General features: G+C 39.6%; 1 protein-coding gene and 1 long non-coding RNA gene across 9 annotated transcripts in view; both read left to right on the top strand.

The window, feature by feature from the left end:
• The window catches only part of ZNF385B (zinc finger protein 385B), a 305,035-nt gene that overhangs the window by 247,318 nt on the left and 38,371 nt on the right, over nt 1–19,346 (top strand). The gene's annotated exons all lie outside the window — the stretch shown is intronic.
• Nucleotides 3,703–19,316, top strand: LOC140895698 (uncharacterized). Its single transcript, XR_012154312.1, has 3 exons — nt 3,703–3,811; nt 9,959–10,044; nt 19,145–19,316. It is a non-coding gene; the product is annotated as an uncharacterized LOC140895698 (long non-coding RNA).

Here is a 19,346-nt window from a genome sequence, read left to right as displayed (position 1 = left end):
GCACGTTCATTTAGATTTTAATAAGTCATCATTGTTGGCCATCTTTCAAATCTGAGCATAGGCAGATGTATGAGTATATGCCTAAGGGATCGCAGGAAAAGCTCAAAGAGCTCTGTGGCACAGTGGAGAGAAAAATTACATTTCTGAAGTAATCCTATTTAGATTCACAGAAGCCCACACAAGTGTCTGTGGGAAATCCACAAGTATGCCAGATACTGCGTATAGTCAGAGTATATATAATAATAGTGAGAGAATTTTATATAACATTCCATTTGGTATTACTAAATGCTAATTTCTTATAATTGCACTAATTTACATTTTAATGTAAGAACTTAAATGATGATTGACACTTTCTTCAATAACATTTCTAAATTGGAAAGAGAATGAGTTGATATAAAAACAACGAGGAGTCCTTGTGGCACCTTAGAGACTAACAAATTTATTTGGGCATAAGCTTTCATGGGATATAACCCACTTCCTCAGATGGATGGAGTGAAAAATACAGTAAGCAGGATAGGGTGGATGTGGCCCATTCTCAACAGTTGACAAGAAGGGGTGAATATCAACAGAGGGTGGTGTCAAAAATATGGAAGGCAGAGTTGAAATGTAAACAGCCTGAATGCCATAGCTGATATATCTCAACAAGTAAAATATATTGGAAAAGACACTGTGCATCATAATTCAATGTGATTGTGCCCAATTTTAAGTGCCAGCATAGCCTCCTTTGTCTTTCTCTCCAGACTCTCAGTAGTATACAACATTGGAAGGCAAAAAGCGACGGTTTTATTTACACAACACAAAGATATGCAAATAAACAAGCACTGATAATAAACAATTCCCAAATGAACTTTTACAAATTAACACTAGTCAGCAGTGCTATCCCTTGGGTAGGGCGAATCAGGGCAACTGCTCCAGGTCCCATGCTTTGGGGGGCCCCGCAGGCCAGTACAATTGGCTTTTGCGGTCGTCCCGGAAGAGACGAATCAGTCACTTCCACCCCTGGCCCCACACCTCCCTAGGGAAAGCCCTGCTAGTCAGTCTTCCAGCGGGCAAAGCAGTTCACTTTAGAAACAACATGTCTTTTCCATCTGAATAGTACCACATTCATTCATAGTTTTGTCATTTCATATTTTATATGCAGTGATGTGTACATATTACAAAAATATGTTCACACATTAGTAAAGTTGCACCGTTTAATTTTTTTAAAGAAATCTCAAGATGCAAAAATTAATGTTTCTGCAAAAATTAATGTTTCCACAAAAATGTTAACTCAGTCACATTGCCCAGTGGGTCTGATTCACCACTGTGTAAGTCCAGGTTACACTGACAGATCTCCACAGAGCTACACCAACATAAAACATGAAAGATGCTGTAGTGAATCAGATCAATTCTGTGTATTTTTGGTAGATATTTTAAAACCTACGAAGTAATCTATTAAATAACACATTAAGAGATCAATTTTCAGAAGTACTGCACACACAGCTGTGCACTATAGTTGCTCAGCAGCTGTAAAATAAAACCAGGCCATTAGTAAATAAAATAGAAGGATACAATGTTCAGTATGACCAAGTGAAGATTGCTGTAAGAATCTTATCTTTAAAATTTCTTGACTTGAAGTGTAACTGTGCAGCGCTAATGTCAAAATAACATTAGTTTCCTTAGCTCTGATAACTGACAGTATAGCTCAAATAACCTAATGAAGGTGCTTTAAGTGAGATCTGGTTCTAAGGATGCATCTACACTTCAAGCTGGAGGCAGTTTCCAGCTCAGATAGAGATACATGTGCTAGTTTGATTGACCTAGCAAGCTAAAGACAGAAAAATAGGCACAGCAGCATGGACGGTAAGGCAGGCTGGTTGCCCAAGTAAATACTTAGGATATGTCTACACTGCTCTGTAAGCCCAGGGTTCAAACTCAGGTTCAAGCCTAACTCCCCTTCTATCTCCACACAAGTCACACTAACCCAGGGCTCAGACCCCAGGTCCCCCTGGGGATAGAGGGTATGAGTCTGCATCAAGCCTGCACCCAGAGTTCAAGCCCTATCACTTTCCAGTGTAGACACAGCCCCACAGGACTAGTGCTCTGGGAATCTGCCAAAAGTAGTCCACAATCCCATGGCTCAACTTTTTGTATTCTGGACAGTCAAGTTTTCCCACACTGCACCATTAACAAAGGGCTAGAGTGGCCACATTTTGGGAGGGTGCTTAGGAAGTCTGGGGCCCAGGTTGTTGGACTCAAGCCCACATAATGCAGTGTAGACGCTGGAGTCCCAGATTGGGACCTAGGATTCCACAGTTCCTAATGTGGGATTGCAAATGAGAATTAGGATGCTCCTAAATTAACAAACCCATTGCCTGTTAAATCAAGTTCTACTAACCCACAGCTTACATTGCAGTGTAGACAAACTCTCCCACTGCATGAGGTCCCAGAGCCCAGGATCCAGCCTGCGCCCAAACATCTACCCCACCATTTTACAGCCCCAAAGCCTGGGCCATGCGAGCCTAGTCAGCTAACGCAGGCCAGCCATGGGTGTTTAATTGTGATGTAAACATACCCCTAGAGTCCTGGGTGGGGTTGTACTCAGGGTGGCTAGCCTGTCCTACCACCCACACCACCACAGCGACACTTCTATTTTTAGCATGCTAGGTTGATCAAAGTAACTAGGTGGATATACACACAAGGTAGAAATTACACTTCCAGCTCAAAGTGTAGACATATTCTTAGTTTGAGCTACCTTCACATGGTCGGCACAGAAAGTAAATCAGCTGACTAGGGGATAGGAAGGCATAGGTTAGAATAGTCAGAAAAAGACCATTTCCTGCTTCTGAACCTGTTTTGGAAAGTACAAATTTAGACCTCATTCCTGCACATGCTCACGGATGTGATTAATTTAACTTTTCCTGACATTGGTAGCGAAGTTTAGCATGGGCATAAGTGTTTGCAGGACTGGGGGCTCATGTAGCTATGCATGCATGCACAGTATGATCTCTGACTCACTAAATTATAAATCCCAAAACTTTCTGTGGAATGCTCAAGAGAGAATATGCTGAGGTGGAGTGCAATCAAATGACCTTTTTAACTTCTCGTAGTTAACCGCTGGTGTTCTCAAGCTTTTAGTCACCCTGTATCCTGTAGCTAAATGGAAGTCTTAGCACATGATTCTGTATGTGTGGATAGCCCTTATCTGGATGTTTTTGCAGGCAAGAAAGCATTTAATCCGCTCTGCATGCTGTTAGTGCTCTTTGCAGGCCCCTCAAATTCATCCTGATTTATTCTTCTGCCACATTTTGATTTGACCTCTTGTTGAAGTGCATTGCAATGAGCTGTAAACCAGCACTGTTAGAGTACCAAAGCCAAGATTTCTAGTGCCTTGGCACCTGCTTTAGTCTGACAGTGTGGGGGCTTTATACGGATGGTGGTGGTTGTGATCATTCATCAAATAATAAGAGTGATGGTCTAACAATATAATTGCATCAGTTAATGTTTTGCTGAATGTCAACTTTATTGCAATCCCTAACATTGTGTCAGTGACTCTCAGCCATTTCATAGATATACAGTGTAGTATATAACAATATGTCCAGATATCTGGAAAATGAACAAATTCAGCATATTTTCCCCGTGACAGTAGCGAGCATGGAAGAGGCTAAAGTCCAATGGGCAACTAATTATCTTTGCTTTTTTTAAAGGGTGGATTTTGATGCTATTAAAGAGGAAGAAGTGACAGGATTTAGTGAGAAGACTGCATATGGGGGTAAAAGGAGAGAGAAGAATGGAAGATGACACCAAGATTATGAGCCTGGGAGACAGGAAGGTTAGTAGAGTTGTCAATGGTGACAGAAAAGGGAGGTGGTGGAGAGGGACTAGAGGAAAGATAAGAAATTCAGTTTAGGAGAGCCTGCATCTGAGATGGTGATGAGGCAACCTGGAAAGATGTCAGAGAGACAGTTGATGCTACACTGGACATAGATGGAGGTTTCAGAGATGGGGAGAGAGATCTGAGAATTATCTGGATGGAGGTGGCAGCTGATGAGATGGTTGAGCACATGGATAAGATTTCCAGGGGAGAGTACAGAGAGACCAAGAAGGGGCTGAGGTATGGCGACAGATATGGGAAGAGAAAGATGAGGAGCCACTGAAGGAGATGTTGGATAATTGAGCTGAAAGGTAGGGAAAGAACCAACAGTCATGGGAAATAAGAGAGGAGAGGAATCAGAGAATGAAAGATGATCGATAGTGGAAACTCATAGAGACATCAAGAACAATAAGAACAGAGAAGCATCCCTTTATAGCTGGGAAGAGATTATTAGTGACTGTGGTCAGTTTTGGTGGATGGCCATCCACACACTGCTAGATTTATCAGAAACCTTTGACACAGGTGATCACAAGGTATTACTAAATCCACCTAACGGGGGTGGATTGACTTGCATTGTGCTGACTCCAATCCTTTCTCTTGGATTGATCTCAGGTATGTAATTGGTAGCCACTCCTCTGCCTTAAATGCCTTACCTGTGGGGTTGCATAATGCTCAATCCTATTCCCCACTTTTAGGCTATATTTTGAATAGGATAGAACTCCACAAGTAAATGGTCTGAGGCAGTTAATGGGAACTGGACATCCAAATCTCCTTGGTGGCTTTGAAAATCCAATCCTAAATCTCTTGAGGAGATTGTAGGATGCCATGGATTTAATACCAGAAATATGCAGCTTACACCCACTTCTGCATTTCCTTCACTGAGCACCAAGTCTCCCAACTCTTCAGGTATCTGAACAATCTTAGTATGGGTGAAAGGACATTGGCTGAAAGTTATTTTAGCCAAGATAAAGTTTATGCAATCTGTAAAATGAAATGTTCTGAGAACATTTCTCCGTGCTTTGAGGGCATCAACCCTCTGATCATCAAGGTGATATATGTGGTCTGTGATTTATTCTCAGCCCCTCACTGAGGCTGAGCACCAAAGTCTCATGCGTCAAAAATACTTTCCAGTCTGATCTTGACCTGGATATCCTGATGCACAATTTTATCATTTCCAGGCTCAGCTTCTGCAACATGCAGTGGCTGGACTGAAAGTGAATAACTCAAAGAAACTCCATGTGGAACAAAATGCTGCAGCACTTTTTATAACAACCCTGAGGCATCATAATCCATCACTTAGTGTTCCCCACACTACAGTATCCTTGTGAAATTCTGGATCCAAAATAAAGCTCTGCTCTTACTTATTAAAACCCTAAATGGATTGAGTGCCAAATATCTTAGAGAGCACCGTTTTCTCTGTGACCACAGCCCATCTGGAGAGCTGCATTCCTCAGGAACTCTTGTTGACAGTGCCTAGTGCGGAACGTGTACATGAAGAGGATCAAGCCATCTCTGCAGCTATGGGATTTGCTTCTGCAGAATATTAGGATAACCACAGACCTCTTCATCATCAAATCAAAATGTAAACTCATCTCTTAATAGACCTTAGTCTTCCCACTTTAACTTCTCCAAAATAGCAAACAATACATTACTAAGTTAAGCCTTCCAAATGCACGTTATTTCAGCACATCAAAGGCCAATGGGAAAATGGTGTGGAGACTCCACACTGGGGCACATGGCACAATGACCTCCTCAGAAAAATGAAATAGTAAATTTAAAGTAAAATGCATTTACTTTTCTCAGTTTTATGCACCATTCACGGCTTCTTACAGAAAAACAGTTTTTACAAATAAGAAATGCATGTGGGACAGCTGCTGAAGTGCCCCAGACTTTATTGTGCATGCTCCAGTAGAGGTGGCCAAAGCAAGCGGCAGGATTGAATTGGGTGGCCTGGAAGCCAGAAAAGAGAACCCTCCTGAAATTGAGATAGAGCCAGCACATGAGTGTATTGAAAGTGCTTTTTTTCCTCTCTCAAAATTCTAATAGTGCTCTCATATTATGCCGGGATGGATAGAGAGGCTTTCATAAATAATACTTTGATATTTAGCATATATTGTCTGGCTTGTTGTTAATCAGCTGTATTACAGTAGCTCTCACTCAAACCAGCAGCCTGCTCAAATTGGCTGGATCCTCTGTGTCATCCAACAGAGGGCCAAGTAGCAATGGGGAAAGGGAGAAAAAAAATCACAACTTCCTATCCCACCTGGGCTCGCTTTCTGTCTGCTCTTGGCTGATACTTCATCTTCATTCTGGCCACCAGATCAGTCTACAGCTTCTCCATGTGGCACTAGTCCCCATAGCAGCTGTAGAACCTTAGCCAGATTGTCCCTGAGACAGCTACGCTCTTAGAAGTGTCTGAAAATTCAACATGCAGCCACAACAGAAGGGAAAGTCACAGCTGCAAAGGCATCTGTTTGGCTTCTGCAAAGCATCATGCTTCTTTTTCTTCTTACATAAGAGTCTTCAGTTCATGGTCAAATAATTTTTCTGCTCTCTTGTCCTCTTCACTTTGGGTTGATTCTTCACTGGAAGTGTTGGAGCCGGGGCACTGTGAAAGCACTGAGTGCAAGATCTATTCCCTTACATTGCCTCAATTCTCCTTCCTCCCCCTGCCCCACTAGCCCTCCCATACAACAAACAGGCTCACGAGTTCATTCTTTATGTACATGAGTCCAATCATCTTCCTTTTAAAATCTGAACATTACCATTTATTGATCACCTATAAAGCAAAGATGTGTCTATTTGCTTCCTCCCCGCACACATACACCGTCTCTTGGGGAAAGGTCTTTGGCTGCTCAACAAGCAGTAGTTCCAGTTTAAGTCTTTAGAGAGAGTAATAATTTCACAATTAAAAGCTAACTCGATTTCAGTGAAATATGGCAGTATAATGAGTATCAAGATAGCTCAGTAGCACTTTGTGGTGACAACTAAGAGAGGCTCGATTCAGGAAAGAAAACAAATTTTACAAGCAATTCAGAGAAGGCAGATTTTATTGGAGGGTGACAAACCCAGGCCCTAAGAGATGCTGAAGGCCACACTAGAATTGAATTCAGTAATAGCTGATTAATTAAAAAGATACCATGATGATAATTGTCTTGTTTTTTAAGCATATTTAAGTAGCCAAAAGGCAAGTTTTTGAAGTTTAAATAAAGGTTACTGGATAAATGGTAACTTGGTAAGTTTGAATGACTAGCTGGTGCTGTCAAAAAAAATAACACAGAAGAGAATCAATAACATCAAATAGAAATCTACAAAACTATAACCTGCTTTTTCAAACATTTTACATTTTCCATATAAATAAGACTATTTATATTGATTCTTTGGGTTTCGAGGGCAGTGAAGCAGATAGGAGGTAATTAAAAGCATAAATCTCAGGAGCTTGTGAAGGTAATTCTTGGCTTTGTAGCCAGAGCTGACAAAATGATGAACATTTTTAGCTTCAACATGACAGAAATATTGTGTGATTACAGGGTGCAGGGACATAATGTGCTGAAAGTTCTGTTCAATAGCAGCTATTGAATAAAGCTTCTAACTAAGTTCAGTTGGATTTTTAAAATGTAGCAGTTACTTATTAAGGGTCTGATTTGTACTGTTTCTCTGTTCTTTCCATGTCATTTTCAATAATACCCTATTTTAAGTTAATATTTGGGGGAACCAAGTTTTAAATAGAATTAATCATTGGAAAATAAAGTAACATTGTGAAACCAGGATTTAAAAAATATGTAATGTATGGCTGCATTGTAACTAAAGTTATACTTTAACTTTGAATTGTTCCTCAACTCAGCCTTTAATTAATTTCAGGGAAATTACTCATTCTGGAAGATTTTTTAAAATTCTATTTTGCTGTTTGACAAACAAATTTTAATAGAGATGATATAGAAAACAGTTTTATTCTGAAATCCCCAATAATATATGGAACACTCAAATGTACATGCTGTTATAAAGTGATAGTTTTTATATTTTACCAAACGTTCTATGTAATCAAGTATTTGGTGGGCAATTTACTATTTTATGGAAGCAAGTTTGATAGCTCACGATGTGGAGTGAATTAAAATGCGAATTCATGTGGGATGTTAATGCTTCACTACAACTCTCAGCCTGTAAAATTAAGCACATGTGTAAGTGTGTGACTAGTCACAGTGACTTCAATGACTTCAGACTTCAGTGACTTCGGACATCAGGAATGGTAACATACAAAAGCCAATAGGAGAACACTTCAGTCTTCCTGGACATTCTATAACAGATTTAAAAGTAGCTGTACTTGAACCAAAGAACTTCAGGTGCAGCATATAAGGTAAATTGGCCCCTTTGGGCCCATATTAATTTGCTCATTGCTTGTGTGGTTTGGATACCCCATGACACTGTGTGAGAACATATGCAGTGTCTTCGTGCTTCTGTGTGTGTATCCAGTATAAATGACTTCAACAGTTATAAGTCAGAACAATTAAAAGCTCACAAAGAAGGTGCCAATTTCTTTGGTGGGCAACAATCCATCTCTCTTGTGGTTAAAGCACAAACCCGGCAGTCAGAAGATCTGAATTCTCTTCCCAGTCACTCCAAGTTGATTTTGGGAGGTGCTGAGAACCCACTGCTCCCATTGATTTAAACTGACATTGTGAGTGCTCACCTTTTCTGAAAAATCATGCCCTTAATTTGCTTAGTTTCACATTTAAAATGAGAATTATAACTACATAACTCTTAGGGGTTTTCTGGGGCTTTATTTATTAAGTCTCAGACAAAAACTACATCAAGGTGGAATAAGGCGTGAGAGTATGTCTTAATAATTAGGGGTAAAAAAATTACAGGGATACTGTAGTTATTCCAAAACCAAGCACTGTGAACCCAGGAAATTCAGCATTAAGGTTACACTTACAGGAAATCCAAACAAGTTAAGGTATTGAAATATTTATTGAAGGTAATGGAGCAACCTTAACTGTACTCTGCAGTGATATCATGCAATTATCATAAAATTATGATTAAGGCATTTCATTGTTTACATTAGATGTTGACACGGCTTTTTAAAGACACACAAGGTTTCATTCACCCTTATGGTGACACTATAGGGCAGAGTTAAGGTTGTTTGGGTTTTTAATTGTGCCTTTAAATTTCTAACCAGGAACTGACACAGAACATCCAAAATCAGCTTAGAGTGTTGAATTGCTAGGAAGCTTCCACTTCAGTTGAACCTGATGATGCAGAGCAATACATGCTCCTGCAGAAACAAGAACCTTCAGTTTAGGGAAATTTTCCTGCAGGTTGTCATTGAAAAGAACAGAAAGGCTAACATGTCATTTATTTAGACTACATGTGACTGGCTGACCCGACTGAGATAAATTCATTTAATTACTCTTTCATACATCAGCTAGAGATGCTCAAACTCATTTACCTGTAAACTGTGAAATGAATAGCTGCCTATTTAAAATGTATTGTCAGACTTCAGTCATGACATAGTTTCCCATACATTATCCTTTGTTCTGCAGTCTTACTTGGATTTAAAATGTTTCTTTAAGGTCATGCCATTACAAAGGAATATCTGTGATATATCCTTATTATTTTAGCAAATTAAAATGAAAAAGTTATATGTAAAGCAAAACATTTTACAATTAATAGGGTTACAATATAATATGATAGCATTCATGCTGTCATGGAAAGAATGTGTACATGTATTCCTTGTATAAAACAGGAAGACTTGTAGTTCAGATGATGTATTGTCATCTGGCATGCAAACCAGTAGATTACATGTTTAATGTATGCATATTTAATTCCACAATTTTAACATCCTGGTGTTTACATTTCAAACTGGGTGTCTTCATAATCGGGAAATGAATATGTTAATTCTCAATTAACAATCAACTTCAGGTTTTAAATAAAACTTAACATCTGGGTGTTTGTGTTTCTCCATGGGAAATGTTTTCAAAAGAAATAGCTTATCATAAACTGTTCATTAAAATCCAGTATACTTATAGATTAGAAGGCTGATTGATTTTTGTTGTTGTTGTATTATAAAGCTTTCATTGCTTGTTTTGTCTTTTACTTACTATTCAGAGATGTTGAATGGCACTAAAAGAACAGATTCATCAAAAGGATAATGGGCAGAAACTTTATGGGGTACAGATTTGAAGAACAGTGGGGTATGTCTGGCATGATTATTGGCATTTTGGTACCCAGAACATTCTGAGCTATTTCATAGCTATGTTGGTGTCTGAAGAGACAAAAAAATTTTTCACTAAGTCCAAATCCTGTAAAGACTTACATGCGCACTTAACTTTATGCACTGAATCCCATGGAATTCAGTGTGGCTTGCAGTATGTAAAGTTAAGCACATGTGTAAGTCTGCAGGATCTGGCCCAAGTCTGTAAGCGTACCCAGTTCTTTCTGGCAATCTGTGAAAGGTTTTCCCCACTGTTAGGTTCCAAATCTATTTTGTTTTAAAGTTGTTCCTGTTCATTAAACTTTTAAATCACTAATTATTGTTTTTCTATAATTTATAGAGAAACATTGAGCTTCTTATCTAAACAAATGTGAATTAGATGTTGGCAATAGAACAAGTCAGGAACTCGATTTCCTATTTCACAGGAAATTCTGCTGTTTTGATTTTTTTTTTCCATTCAGAAATAGATTGAAAACAAAACAAAATCCCACAAAAAATAATTTTAAAAAATCATTTCAAGTCAGTCAAATTTTTTCATTTTGATAAAATGAAAATACTTTGTTCCAATTTCCACATTTTATAACTTTTATATAAATACATTTTTAAAGAATTTCACTTTGAAAAGTCATTTTGAAACGAGAAATCAAAATGTTTCATTCAAAATTTGTTAAAATGCTATTATCCAAACACTTTGTTTTGTTTTTTCACAAGATTTCATTGAAATTGGCACATATTGAAACCTTGATGAAAATATGTGTCCAAAAAAGTTTCAGTGGAAATGTTTCTGATCAGCTCTATTTATAGTACCTTTTTCCATCAAGTTCATTTTTATAGAAATATAGAATATAGAGCTGGCCTTCTGAAAACAGTTGGCCAAAATTTTCAAACTTGGATGCATAAAGTTAGGCATGTAACTTATTTGGGCACCTAACTATTTACCGTGATTTTCATAGGTGTTGAGCAGCCACAGCTGCCTTTGATTTCAAAGGAAAAGATTGAGTATTCAGTCATTCCTCTTTGAACGATTTATTTCCACTCTCTGGAATTTTAACAAACAAGAACAACACACATTCAGATTCTTCAGAATAAAAAAAGATGAGCGGCAAGTTGAGCATTTTCTTTAAGTCAGTCAGCCTGCTGAACAGGCAGTTTGACGCTGAAGATATGATATTCATACACTTATAAGCCCCCTCCTACATTTTAAAGGGCTGATTCTAGATTACCCGGAAAAAGTAATTTTCTCATTCAAATTGGTACCATTTCAGCTCCCCAGCACACTGCTTTTAAGTAGCATTATCCAATCAGACTGTATTTCCTCTTTCTAGGAATACGAAAGGCCCTATCCATTAGCTAACTACTAAAATCTGATTTAAGCTTTTGAAATATTTTCTCTTATCCTGCTGTACTAGCTATAAGAAAAGGAGTACTTGTGGCACCTTAGAGACTAACACATTTATTTGAGCATGAGCTTTCGTGAGCTACAGCTCACTTCATCGGATGCATTCCGATGAAGTGAGCTGTAGCTCATGAACGCTTATGCTCAAATAAATGTGTTAGTCTCTAAGGCGCCACAAGTACTCCTTTTCTTTTTGCGAATACAGACTGCTAACACGGCTGCTACTCTGAAACCTATACTAGCTATGACATTCTGCTTTTTAAATGAACATTAAAAAGTGCTTACAGTGACCAATGTAAACCTGCCACTTTTAACCACATTTTACAATTGCATTTGAAACTATATTTTTATCTTCCTAAAATCATAAAATTTCTCCTCCTAAGATGTTCACTGTTGCATTCATGGGACCAAAATCTACCCTCAATCATACGCATAGCTCCCATTGACTTCAATGAGAGCTGCCTGCATACACTCGAGCAGAATCTGGAACATAGGAATTAAGTATATAAAATACTCTACTTACAGATGAGGGAGTAGAACCTTCTCTGTCCTTTACCTTTCTGAGAAGGGATTTTAAAGTATGAGGTATATTTATAGCTTGATATATAGCACTGGATAATGACTTTTAGCACATTGTTTTCTTGGTTTCATTCGGAGAGGGAAGTAACATATCTATTAAGCATCTTTTCAACATTGCTGTATATTTTGAGTTTATCGTCTACTTACCCAAGCTCTCCCTACCAGTATATAGCCCAATCTTGCAGTCCTTACTCACACAGTTCCCACTGGAGTAAATGGAAATTTTGCTTGAGTAAGAAAAGCAGTATCAGGTCTCAAAATTAAAGTGCCGGACAAGATGTTTTATTAACAATAACTGTGACAAATATTGATCTCACTTTACAGTACATAATGCAGTGCCTACGGTATTTGTAGTTTTCAAGTTATACCTGTTTTCAGGTGAAACTTTCATGCTAAAATATGAATATAAATTGCTCATTAAATATGTAGAGCCAAGTCTTGGAGCCAAAGTCATTGTTACAGAAAGCTCGTCAATGCAATCAAAGCCCTGTGTTCCATTTTATTCTGTGGGGTGGTGGGACACATTACAGGCAGCTCACAAAGGAGTCCACACTCCTTGCATGCCATGGAACTTCCCCTGTGCCCTAGTATGTGGCAAGAAGGGTAAATGAGAAAAGTGACGGAGTGAGATTAAGTGGTTCCACTATCCCAGGGATTCTCAAATAAAAAGTCCACAGCCCATCTGTGCCACCACAACTGTTTTTCTGCATATAAAAGCCAGGGCCAGCCTCTCCTGTGCTTTGAAAGGGGCTAGCAAGCAGAACAATTGTCTGCAGCCACACACCACAGGGGGCCCTGTGAAGCTAAGTTGCTCAGACTTCTGCTTCAGCCCCTGGTGGCAGGGCTTGGAGCCCTGGGCTTCCACCCCAGGCGGTGGAGCTTCAGCTTTCTGCCCTGGGCCCCAGTAAGTCTAATGTTGGCCCTGCTTGGCAGACCCCCTGAAACCTGCTCGCAGCCCCTCAGGGTGCCCCAACCCCTAGTTGTAAACCACTGCACTATCCACATGCTCCTTTCCAGAGAGGTGGGGATGCAGCAGTCATGAGGAACATGAAGTAGCAACTACCAAGTAACAAGGACAGGAGGAGCCAGTCCTCCATTGCAACTCCCATAGACCTCCCCAACTTACAAGTTTCCCCATGTTAATGGCCTTCCAAAGTTTCACTTGGGCACAGGATTTGTCCATATGACTTTTATGAACAATTTGCAGGTAGCACTGCCTCTGATTAAGGTTGCCTGATATGTCCCATTATAAGACCCTGTTTTCAGTTGCTTAAACTTTGCCTAACTTCAACCATTTCAAGCGGAAATTTCCATGCCAGTCTAGGAGGGGTGGGGTGAGTATAATTGTTTTTAGATTTCAGCTGTTTCTGAGAACAACAATAGAGGAAAATATACTGTTTTGCCAACGTTAAAAATGCCGGTGATCTTTCTTTAAACAGGTCTTGCACCTTGATGCATGGTGCTGGGACTTGAAATTTGCTAGAGGTGTGACCTTGATCTTAAGAATGTGCCTTTTGCTGACCCCACAAAAATCTCCCCAAATTTGGCAAAGTTATAAGCATTTGAAAAATCATGGGTCAGGCAAGCTTCACTTTTAGCAGGTAACAGCTCTGAATTTCCATTCTCCATGAGCATGCACAAGCCTCTCTCAGCTCCTAGTGTTGATCAGTTTGCACATGGCCATCACCAATGAGTGAACGAATGTGCGCCAGCCCAAGACTACAAGGGGCAAAGCTAGGTTTTCCATGTAATTGCTTTTCCCAGCTGCTAAGGCCAACAGAGGGGCCAGGCACTGGAAGCAGGGAGCCTGCCTCTCCTGTGCTTTGAAAGATTCCCATCCCGCAAGTGGGTACCAAGACAGTTTGGAGGAAGAAGCTCTCTGATTTGAATGCATGGGGTAACAAGGACTGGGATGGGATGGGGGAGAGATACGGAGTGACTGGGCAAAATACTGGGGATGATAGAGCTGGGGTGGCTGGGAATGGGGAGCCACAGGGGGTGATGGGAGGCCAGAACTGGTTGAGCAAGCAGATATGACCTGGGAACTTGGGGTCAGGGAAGAAGGTTGGACGAGAAAACTGGGAGTTGAGGGAAATGGTGGCGACTGGGCTCAAGTTGTGTGGGAGGGTAACCCTGAGATCAAACAAGGAGTTTAGAGGCGGGGGTGAGCGTGGGACTGGGAACCAGTGGTTGGAGATCAGACAAGGGGTTTGGGATTGGGAACCAGTGGGTGGAGAAATGGGAATGGAGGGGAAGGGGAAACCAGACAGACAAGGAGCTGGGATACAGGGGAAGAACTGGAACTGGCTGGGCTAAAGAGACTGGGGAAAGGAACTGGAGCAGGAAACAGAGCAGCCTGGGGAGGGAAACTAGGTCTGGGAACCAGTGGCGAGGTGCGGGGCTCAGACAAGGAGGTGGGAGTGGGGAACTGGGACTGGCTGGACAAGAAGACTGGGAGACAAGAAGTTGGGGTTGGAGGGGGGAATTTGATAAGGAGTTTGGGACAGGGCATGGAGAAGGGGAGCTGGGGATAGACTGGGACCTGGACAGGCTGCCTGGAAAAGGGGGTCAAGTTTGGGGGAAATGTGCAGAAGTGTTTGTGCCCACTAGAGTACACTCCCCTCCAGAGCCTGGAATGGAACATTGGAAAAGTCTGGTTTAAGTGATATGTCCATCATTCCATAGAACTCTCTGTCAGTCAGGGATAGGATCCAGTTTTCCAGGGAAGCATTCAACTACCTTAACCATGAGACAGTCCTTCCTCTTCCTGCAGGCCCCTGCCTCATTCACCTACACACCTTCCAACTTCTGCAGCACATGAGGCAGGGGCCCACAGAAAATAGCCTCTTTCACTTCACAATCCTAAAATTAATCCACAGAGCAGGTCCATCCTCTGCACTGAGTGAGCAGGGGTTCTATGGAAAAAACAGTATGTGATCACATAATTAAAGACTGTATCGTATTCCATATGCACCTAGGGACCAAATTAAGGTTGTACAGCCAACCTTCATTTTGGCATTTCCTAACTGTTGACTGCTTGACTTTGCCACCTTAAGTGTGCAGTGTTTTCCCCAAAATTGAAATGGCGGGGGGGTTCAAAAATATGGGGCAGGGGTGAGACCAGTAGGGCGAAGGTGGGCTGTATGCCACCATAGTAAAAACTGAAAAATGTTTCACGACCATTTTTTAGATTTAACTCATGTTTTTAAATCATCATACCAATTAAAGTTGGCCACATATGCCTACTATGAAGCACTATGTCTATATCCTTCTTGGTTTCTTGTTGTAATGTTGCACAATTCTGTTAATGAACTTCTCGAATGCAGTGCATTCATTTTTGGTGGCTTCTCATGTGTCCAGTACTTCCATTCCTTCATGATATGCTCATGATCAGGTAGAAGGCGACTTCCTTCAGAACACAAAATTCTATTCAATGAGGAAAAAGAATGCTCAACTGTAGCTGTGGGGACTGGAGGTAGAAAAAGATGAATTCCTACTTCTTTAATCACAGGAAACAGCACAAAAATTGGGTCAAACCACAAGTGATGATAAAGAAGAAGTTGAAGTCAAATCTTCATTCGTTCATCATATAATGATCCACGTTGTGTTCAAATTCTCTGTTCTGTCCTGATCACATGGCAGCCCCATTGCAGGTAGTGCCTCACTCCACTCAACTGTTGGTGTTTTATAAGACCGGCATCTGTAAAAGCTACGTAGAGGTTTATAGAATCCAAAAGTAGTTGTAGAGATGTAAGAAGCACATCTGTGTACTTTACTTTTTCAGCTGGCTTAACAAACACTTCTCGTCCTCTTCATTTAAGGAGTTAATATAAGTGCCCTAATTAGTCAACTTCTGAACTGAAGTATTTGCTTCTTCCAGTTCGTTTTCAATGGATATCTCTCTGATTGATCCAAGTGTAGCTTCCATTGCTGGACAGAGATCTACTACTGTTGTAACAGATGCCTGGATGGCATTGTTTAATGACCCAAGTGGTTTCAATAGTAGAATGGTGATTGTCTTCTCTGAACTTAGTAGCAAAAGTAGTCCACCAGCCTCACTACTTAGATCTGTCCCATCTGGTAGATACTTTCCAAAGCCAATAATAATGGTTTCAGTAATTTTGAGACAACAGCCAAGGATCGCTCATGAGAAAGCCATCGGGTTTTCCCAAATTGGACTAATTTGAACTTCATCCAGCACTGGCTTTGCTGATCGGTCTGGCAAACCAAGCTCCCTCACTTTTACTATATAAATCCTTGGTATGCTCACATCTTGAATACTGCATTCAGTTCTGGTCACCCCATCTCAAAAAAGTTGAAAAAGGTACAGAAAAGGGCAACTAAAATGATTAGGGGTATGGAACAGCTTCCATATGAGGAGAGATTTAAAAGACTGGTACTTTCAAGCTTGGAAAATAGACTACTAAGGGGGGATATGATAGAGGTCTATAAAATCTTGACTGGTGTGGAGAAAGTGAATAAGTTCCTTCACATAACACAAGAACTAGGGATCACTCAATGAAATTAATAGGCAGCAGGTTTAAAACAAACAAAAGGAAGTACTTCTTCACGCAATACACAGTCAACCTGTGGAACTTTTTGCCAGGGGATATTGTGAAGGCCAAAACTAGAACAGGGCTCAAAAAAGAAGTAGATAAGTTCATGGAGGATATGTCCATCAATGGCTATTAGCCAGGATGGGCAGGGATGCAACACCATACTCTGAGAGCCTCTGCTTGCCAGAAGCTGGGAGTGGACAATGGGGGGGATGGATCATTCAATAATTGCCCTGTTCTATTATTTCCCTTTGAACCACCTGGCATTGGCCACTGTTGGAAGACAGAGTACTGGGCTAGATGGACCATTGGTCTGACCCAATATGGCCGTTCTTATGTAAAAATTAATTATAATGTAATAAAAATATTTAGTACAGAAACTCCCAACACCAGCCAAAATTGATCACTTGGGCAACACAGCTCTGTCTGCTGGATACCTAGGCAGAGTAGGTGAGTTCATGTAAATACAGTCTGGTCCTGAAGCCTTCCCCCACACCCCGGCTCATCACTAGCTATCAGGGGAGAGCTCATTCAGAACTTTGCTTATAAATCATGATTTGAAATGATAAGGTTGGCCAACATTGCCGAAACAACTGTGCCAAGGTTGTCAGAAAAAACAACAGCTGTGTGAAAAAGCTAGTCTCTGTTCATATTTTTCAAGCCTATAATACTTTTTCAGATACAAGTATTTTATCATACACTGTATATGCTTTTAAAATGTGTATTCATGTTTCAGTTTCAATTCAAATTTCCAACCAATGACTAAACTAGCAACACTACATGTAACTAGTTGACCATTGTGGGGGGTGCTGGAGGAATTCAGGAGGGGTTGTAGGGAAATCCCTAGTAGTGAGTGTTTGATTAACCTTGCTTTTGTGTGTGTAATATTGACATTTCTGGTATAGAATTTGCATGAATTAAATTAATTTGGCCCAAATTAACTATTGCCAAAAAAGTCTCTTCAGTTTACCCTTGAAATATTGTAGCGCTACTATATTTACTTTCAGTATTGTTTTATTTTCTATTGGGTTTTAATCTCTAAGTAGCAAATTATCTTTATGTTACTAATAAAACATAGGCTAATTTCACATTTGGCTTTTTTAACCTTGTATGCAAATTTCTTTTATATTTTCTGCAAAAATGGAAATAAATGTAATATCTCATAACTCAATGAAAAATTAATACTTGGAAGTCTAGTGGGCTAATTTAAAAGACACTCAGAATGTTAGAATTATATATGTAATCACTGCTAGCATGCCTGTATTACATTTTAGTGTTTGTTAATTAGAATTGAGATTATGAAAGCATACAGTACAAAGAAGTTTGCTCTTAAAGTGACTTTTGTACGAAAGATCTTCTCAAAGTAGGAGGCAACGGGGTAATAAACAGAGACAAATCAATGACCCCTTGTTGGACCTGAAGTTGCAAAACAGCCATCATTTCCCCCTGCTTGCAGGGCTCAGGGAAAGTCCACAGAGTATTGCTTCTTGTAATATAACAATGCTTTGTATCAATATTACAGCCCACCTACCAAAGAAAAATAGAAGTAAATGAAACATGCAGGCATAGGATCAGAAATATTTTAAAGACTTATTTAAAGGATAGTGGATCAAATTCTGCCTCCCACTGCACCTGTGCATTTCCTTTGGAATTGCTGTCCCTAGTGACAGTGAATCTGTCTTAGTGACAATAAAATAAATAAAATTGTGTTAAAAAATTAACACCTGTTTTTAATTCCCTCACTATGTAGGATAATCCTTGGGTAAAATGCTAACAGTTAACAATTTACTATTAGGTTTCAGAGTAGCAGCCATCTTAGTCTGTATTTACTATTAGTAACAAAGTAATTATAACCACTGTATGGATTTTTCTTTATCATCTGGTACTGCTGCTGGTATATGCTAATAAGGTGTAAGGATATACAGTTTTGAAAATATAAGGTCATCTAAAACTGTAACTAAAATTTGCAATGTTTTATGTGTTATGCATCTCCAGTGACTTTACAATGAGTTTCAAACTAAAATGAAATATAACACCAAGATATTATAAATGGTATCTTGTATTATAAGTCCTTGCTAATAATTACTCCCTGTAGAAAATAGTGGTTCAAAATGAATATTAGTCAAAAATACCGGTTTTGATTCACCTAGATTCCATAAATTCACCCCCAAATTAGCACTCAGGCTGGGATTTTCAAAGGAGTATAATGGAGTTAGGTTCCTTAAGCCCAGCCTCAAATTGCAGTTGGCAAATAATTGCAAAGCTATTAAATTCTATATGTTAAACAATTGGATCATTTCTAGTGCTTTTACTAAATATAATTATCTGTGGCAGCTTTTGTATGCTACAAGCAGTTGTCTCCTTTTGCCAAGTTTTTGACTCTGTAGAGTAATTTCAGCATTGAAATATATGCTATGGAAATGAAATGCTTGTTAGCTGAGAAGTTGTATTATAGCTAAAAGTATATACTTAAAATGACCTTTACCTTTAAAAATTGTACTACGTTGCCTACTTTTGATTATCATTAATTTAAATGTTTTTTATTCCAGGATGGCACAATTGTGAAAATGCTGAACCATACGAATATTCATTATGATTTTCCCTTACAATTCGGATGCAGCCTAATTTAATCCTATGAAAGTTAATTTGTTTCACATAAGGCTAGTTCTTGTATTCTGTATACACCTTGTTGGGAGTTTTTCTGGCATAAATGTTGTGTGATTGAGTCTATATTTTGTACATTTTCTCTGT

The sequence above is a fragment of the Lepidochelys kempii genome, chromosome 11, assembly GCF_965140285.1.
Source record: "Lepidochelys kempii isolate rLepKem1 chromosome 11, rLepKem1.hap1, whole genome shotgun sequence".
NCBI classification, from domain to species: domain Eukaryota; kingdom Metazoa; phylum Chordata; order Testudines; family Cheloniidae; genus Lepidochelys; species Lepidochelys kempii.
The sequence above is the reverse complement of the archived record's forward strand: the minus strand, read 5'-3'. Positions and strand labels throughout refer to the sequence as shown.